Genomic DNA, 7,096 nt, shown 5'->3' on the forward strand with positions numbered 1-7,096 from the left:
AGAAATATTAGACTCTGCCTGAAGTTGCCTTAGGGAAGTCTTAGGATTATTATTAACACACTTGAGCTGTATTCTCATCATTCCTAGCAGTTTTAATTCGATGTGGCTTATGTTTAGTAAAACTACTGTAATTTAGAAAATGTTGGCATAAACTTACAAATGTCTTCCTATCCGGCTAAGGCCCCATTGGAAACGAATAGCTTATAACTGTCGTGCAGCAACAGCATTTCGTTGAGCTTCGCCAAACATTAATACCATATCTAATTTATCTGCATTTGAGTAATTCATTATGTAAAAATATTTTCATAACTAGTATAGTTAAATTGAAAGACGCAACCTGATATAACTATAATTAATGGAAAACTAATATGTGTCATCTGCCATACATGTTTTATTTTAAACAAATGACATGAGTCATCTATGACTGAAATTTTCTAATACTATTTGATAAAATACGGCTTGTCTCTGCCCCTTATAAGATTTACCGTTGTACATTTTTTTTTCTGTAGTAGATCATTTGTTTGTTTTATAATTTATATTGAAGTCGACTTATCTCGAAAACAAGTAGTAAATATAGGGAAAAATTTTATATTACAAAAATTACTCAAAATTTAACGACCTTTCAGATGGACTGCATTTCTACGTTAAAAATTTTTTTTAGTATCACCACGCCATCTATACAGAAAGATTTGAACTAACAATTCTAACTGCAATTTGAAGCTATTGGAGGGACCTATCAACCCCAGTTGCTGGAACTGAAATAAATTTCTTCATTTCGGAGATATTGGCAATGAGAGTGTTAAATGGCACACACTGTATAGGGTGTTCCATTTAAAATAAGCAAGTTGATGGCGATTTCCGGTATAACCGGAAGTGGTACGTGGACGCCATTATTTTTTGAGAAGGGCATGCCCGAAAACCCGGTATCCCAAATTTTCAAAATTCAAATCGAAGTAGTCTCTGAAATAATTCTAATGAGCCGTCACCGTGAGACACCCTGTGTATGTGCTTTAATACTTATCTGTTACTAATCTCACATTTTGTTTAGGTATGCCGTAAAATTATTCATATAATTTCGTTCATACGAATCACAATGATAGTGTTAAAACTATATATACAAAATTACGGACAAAAATATAATCTGTTGTCAAATTAACACCGCCCTACATAATGGAGGAAGCATAAGACAAAACACTGTGGACCAATTGGGTACCACAGTACGCCAGTTACCTAAGGCTTACCAATCGATTAAGTTGAGACACCTTGATCCTCACCTATGTAGGTAAAAGATAGGTACTTTCACAAATCGACGTTCCCAATAATCTCCTACGCTTCAGCTAATGTTCTACTGTTTAATAAATGTATAATAAATAAATAAAATATCTAAATATTTTGTAAATTAAAATTAATGGCTCTTACAAGTAGTAGGTACTCGATGATTAAAGGGTAAGATAATTCTAAAAATAATTTTTGTTTATATAGTACTAGTATCAGAAATATGCAGGGTGTCCGGAAATTAACCTCTCACGTACGTTTTTTTACTGTTGCGATGGCCATTTTAGTTAACAAATAATTATTATAATTATTTTCTCTGCTGTTACTAAGAATAGTAAAAAGGTAGTAGGCAGGGTTGGTTTAAAATGAAAAAATTGGTGCGACAAATTTTGATACAAAAATTGGTGTCTCTCAATCCCTCATTATTTAGATGTCCAGCAAATAGCGGAGTCTAGTATCGCAGGACCTGCGATCTGTATGCAAATATTCCTGTTTCAAGCCAAGAGGAGGCTAATCAGAACTAGATTGGAAGGCAGAGTCCAGAGAATCGTTATTGCTTTTCAAAGAGTGGTATGGTACCTAGCTATTTAAAATGCCAGTACGGCTAAAAAAAAAACACTTATTCGTCCATGGTACTTTGTTAATAAAGTTGGTATCCGCTGCACACATTCCAAATTCAACACGACTGGAGAAATCAGTTGTTTTACATCAACATTCGGATGTTCTGTAGTCCGCCTTCGCGTTCCCTGTCATAAAATGTGTTGCGAAGTAGTGCGCCGAATTAACGGAAGTCGATTTTCTGTCTTTATATATATTCCAAATATGTAGATAAAATTAATTACGTTATGAATTAATCACCCTGTATATATTTATGTAATAATTTATTATCATTATTGTTTATATTATTTATTATCTGTATGTATTTCTATTTACTCATTAAAATAGTATTTATAACTTTATCGTGTATTAACAATTTCCACAAAATTAGTAACTTATATACGACCTAATTATCTATCATAAAGTTTCTTTCCTAAGCAAATTTTGATCCAAATTTCATATGCAATAATAAAGAAATCCAGACCCTGAGAAACCAATCAAAAAACGAAATAATAAAATAAACAATACCTACATTTTTGTTTTACTAATTTTGATTTTCCTGTAGTTAGCTTTTCTGGATAGAAATAAAAATAAATTTCTCGTTCCGTGGAGTGAAATAAGTAAAACTTCGCATACAAACAATACCACACCCGGATCCTGAACATGGTGCCCAACGTGGGGTTACATCAGACCAACCATTCCCGGATTGTGAACAATATAAAAACGTCCTGATACTAAAATTGTTAAATAATGAAATGTTTCAAATAAGAACGTATTTTGTATTGTTGTTGTTCTGATATCACCCTTAACAAAGACTAACATGAACAATAACTGCTATAGAAAGATCTTACTATTTCCAAATTTTATTAGGATTGTTTCTCCTTTCTACTAATAAATATGCATAGAATAAAATTATACATAAAAAATTTAAAATATTAATTGGTGTTTCCTGCAAAATCAACATATCAACTTCTGAATCTTGTCTGATTATCTCTATAAAATCAAATATAATATGCTTTTCTGTCAGCCTATAACCAGCTATTCGTCCCATTTAAAAAGAATCAAGTTTATATTAAGATATTTTGGAAACCACTATTAGAAATTATATTGAATTCTACGTAAAATTATATTTTAATATGTGTTTTACCATTTCTATAACAGTAACGGCTTTTTAGTGAGATTAAAAATGTAAAAATTTTCAAGTTTTTAAAAATAAACCTTCTGAAACTATATCTCGAATAGATGGCATTTTTGTAAAAAATATTCATATGAAAAAACCTATTTATTTTCAAAATTACTATCTTATACTCACGAGTTCAAGTTCAACCGTAATTCTAATTCACCTTGTATAAATATAAGCACTTAAGATTATAAACGTTTGGATGTGGTAAAGAGAAATTATATATTTCTTAATGCATATTTTTCTTTACTTCAAAATTTGATTTTAGCAATAATTTTTACTTAAAAAGTAATATAAAACGAATGACGTGCACGCAAGTAATCACTTGATTTTTTTGATTTGCCAATTTCACATTTCATTTACTAAAATCTCGGAAAACATTAGAAAGGAAAGGCGTTTCTATTTCAATTTTTTATCCACTTACCAATGTATAACTTCCTACAAGGTTTCTAGTTTTTTTAACCTACTTATACAGTGCCTTCATAAATACCCAAGTCCCACATGACCAGATTTGTTTGGCGCTCAGTAGTAGTTTCTTAAGTTGGTGTTTCAGAAATTACCAAGAAATAATTACCAACTTAAGACCCTAGATGAAATATCAATTCAGAGGCGTTCGTAATTTTTCTTGTTAATGTTTGTAAAATTTGGCAAGGTTTACCAGTATCTCTGTGCTTTTATACAAATTAATCATTGTCTGTTGAGTTGAAAAAAAATTGTTAATTTCAGAAGTTCCAAAATTCGACGTTTTTTCAGTAAGTTAAATGAATATTTTAAGGTTATGTTCATTTTTACATTCTTATATTTTGTAGATTTATAGAAAAATGCCGTTTACACCGGAACAAGGCGCATTTATTTTGATGGCACATTTTGGTACACAGATGGAACTTGATCATACTCTTTGCAAGTCTGCATGGAGCAATTCACTGAAGCCTTTCTTGTTGAGAACAATATTGATATTTTCATATTTACTATTGTTATATCATATATGTATAGAAAAAAGAAGATAGATGTTGCTAGGAAGTAGTTGTAAATAAAATAAAAGAGAAAGTGACATATAAAAAATTATTGAACTGTTAAAATATAGTTTTGTATTTTTAAAAGATAATAAAGGAGAGAGAAGGAAGTCCGAGTGATTATTTGTAATAGAAATTTAACAGGGTTATTGGCCCAGAATAAAACGCAAGTAGTAGTGGATATTTTGAAATAATTCGAACAGTGAACAAAAGTTTTAAGTAAGTAAGTAAGTAAGTACTTAAAATCTTTATTAGTTCACTTTGCATAACAATTACAAAATACCCTTAGGGTGTAGAACTCGTCAATATGTAGTAAAAAATAGTAAAAAAAGTTAAATATTTAAATATAAGAAGTAATATTAAATATAAAACAAGATGCACACCAATACTAACATTGCTGATAAGTAAACACGAACAAAATAACACAATTTATGCACTGATACATACATACATAGTATAATGACAATAAATCAATATATATTATCTTCAAAGAATTCCTTTAAAGTATAATATGCTTTGTCTAAAAGAATTTTACCCTAATATCTTTGCACGATAAATTTCTTATATCTAGAGGTAATTTATTATAAATTTTTAGTAATGAATATGGGACATTCCTTTGAATATAACTATATTTTACTATATTTTCAGTCACTAATGTATTTTTGTTTCTGGTATCATATAAATGAGATAAGTTAAAATCTGCGAATAAGTTTATATTTTGCTTAACAAATATAATTACTTCATATATGTATAAGCTCACTAAGGTAAGTATTCTTTTTTCAATAAAAATTTGTTTACAGCTATCTGTCTGTTTCATGTTTAGAATATTTCTAATGCATCTCTTTTGTAGTACAAATAAATCGATAGCATCACTAGAGTTTCCCCAGAAGACAATTCCATATTTTATTTGAGATTGAACATATGCATGGTATGCTATAAATGCTGTAGGAATATTAATATTTTGAGCTATTACTTTTAGAGCATAACAGTATTTAGCGATCTTTTGACCAACATGGTCTACATGGGTTTTCCAGTTCAAACGTGAATCAATCTTTACCCCCAAAAAGGAGGTGCTATTCATAGATGTTATGATGTCATTGCCAGTAGTATGTATAATCTCATTATCCTCCTTTTTGTATGTAAAGTTGATTATTTGTGTTTTTTCTTTATTTAATTTTAAATTATTTTTATAGAAATAGTCTCCCAGGGAATCCAATGTGGCGGTCACCATTTGTTTTAGGTATTCCTTATTTTTATTACCGATTATTATAGATGTATCATCAGCATACATAATAGTTTTTACATCAACTGTTGAGGGCAGGTCATTTGTGTATAAAATATACAACAAAGGACCCAATATCGACCCCTGAGGTACACCCCTTTCTATTAATACTACGTTTGATTTTATGAGAGCGCCAGTATCGTCCGTTTCTACAACACACTGCTTCCTATTCAGCAGGTAAGATTTTATCAATTCTGAGGCAACACCTCGAATGCCATACATTTGAATCTTTTTATTTAGAATGTCATGATCCACAGAATCAAACGCTTTGGATAAATCCAAGCATACAGCCATGGTACTGTTTTTTTCATTTAATAATCTTGTAATTTCACACAATGCCTGATATATAGCCCTAGTTGTTGTTTTATTTTTCCTAAACCCGTTTTGTGCATCTGTAAGCAGATTATGACATTCCAAAAAATGTAATATTCTGTTATAGATTATTTTTTCAAAAACTTTGCTTATATTTGACAGTAATGCAATAGGCCTATAGTTGTTCCTAAGACTTTTTTCACCTTTTTTATACACGGCCTTAACATGGGCAATTTTAAGATTTTCAGGAAAAGTTCCTGTTTTTAATGTTAAATTAATTAAGTATGTTAGTGGAATTGATATTTCAGCCGCTGTAAATTTAAGTAATTTAACTGGTATTTCATCTTCCCCTACAGAATTAGTGTTTTTTAAACTCATAATTACATTGTAGACCTCATTTGGGTCGGTCGGAAGTAAAAATATGGTGTTATCGGAAAATTGATTGTCTTTTTCAACATTAATATGATTAATGTGATTGACTTGATCGCCTTGATTTGCAAAGAAGTTATTTACATTGTTCAAAACTTTTATTTTATTTTTTTCAGAAATATCAATATTTTTTAATATCGTATCGTCGTTTTTAGTTTTTTTTCCACTAAAAGTTTTCACCAAATTCCAAATGGCTTTTCCTTTGTTTTTTGTTGACTCAATATATGACATATGTGCCCATGTTTTTGCCGTGTATATGACTTTTTTGAGAATACTGCAATACTGTTTATATATTTCAGTAGATATTTCGCGATTCCTTTTTTGTACATACATATTTCTTTTATTTCTGCAAGATATCTTTATACCTTGGGTGATCCAGTTTTTTGATTTTTTCATTTCTCTCAAAGTTTTTACCGGAAAAAGTATATTCATAATATTTTTAAATGTACTTACAAATCTGTTAAATGTTTTATTTGGGTCTTCCGCGCAATAAACATCAGCCCAATCATATTTTTGCAGTTCTTGTTTAAATTGTTGCATTTTAGTTTCTGAAAAAATTCTCTTTTTGTTTATTTTAGTTTTTTTTGTTTCAGGTGCCTCAAGTTCCAGTAACTGGCCCTCGTGATCAGATAAAGCTGTTGTAATTACTTTACCTATATGAGCATTATCAAAGTTTATAAATATATTATCTATCAATGACTGAGAATTTTTTGTTATTCTAGTAGGATCAAATATAGTTTGCTTTAAATTGTACATAAGTAACAAATTCCTAAAATTTTGGGCATTTATGTTAGCATTAATATGTAGATCAATATTGAAATCTCCACATAAGATAACTTTATATGTTCTAAAAGAATTATGTGCTAGATTTAGTATTTCCGCTAGTGTTTGAAAAAATATATCTAAATTACCCTTAGGGGGTCTATATATACACAAAATTAGCAATTTTAATTCCCGACAAACAACAGACGAACACTCTACATTACATTCAAGACTTTTTTGTTTTAA

The 7,096-nt window shown here is 29.7% G+C and overlaps 1 long non-coding RNA gene across 1 annotated transcript; it reads left to right on the top strand.

Moving 5' to 3' along the window:
• The first annotated feature begins 4,674 nt into the window (after positions 1-4,674).
• On the top strand, positions 4,675-6,761 carry LOC108914496. Its single transcript, XR_001964676.2, has 3 exons — positions 4,675-5,171; positions 5,306-5,524; positions 6,682-6,761. It is a non-coding gene; the product is annotated as an uncharacterized LOC108914496 (long non-coding RNA).
• Positions 6,762-7,096: the final 335 nt, after the last annotated feature.

The sequence above is a fragment of the Anoplophora glabripennis genome, unplaced genomic scaffold, assembly GCF_000390285.2.
Source record: "Anoplophora glabripennis isolate ALB-LARVAE unplaced genomic scaffold, Agla_2.0 scaffold1228, whole genome shotgun sequence".
NCBI classification, from domain to species: Eukaryota; Metazoa; Arthropoda; class Insecta; order Coleoptera; family Cerambycidae; genus Anoplophora; species Anoplophora glabripennis.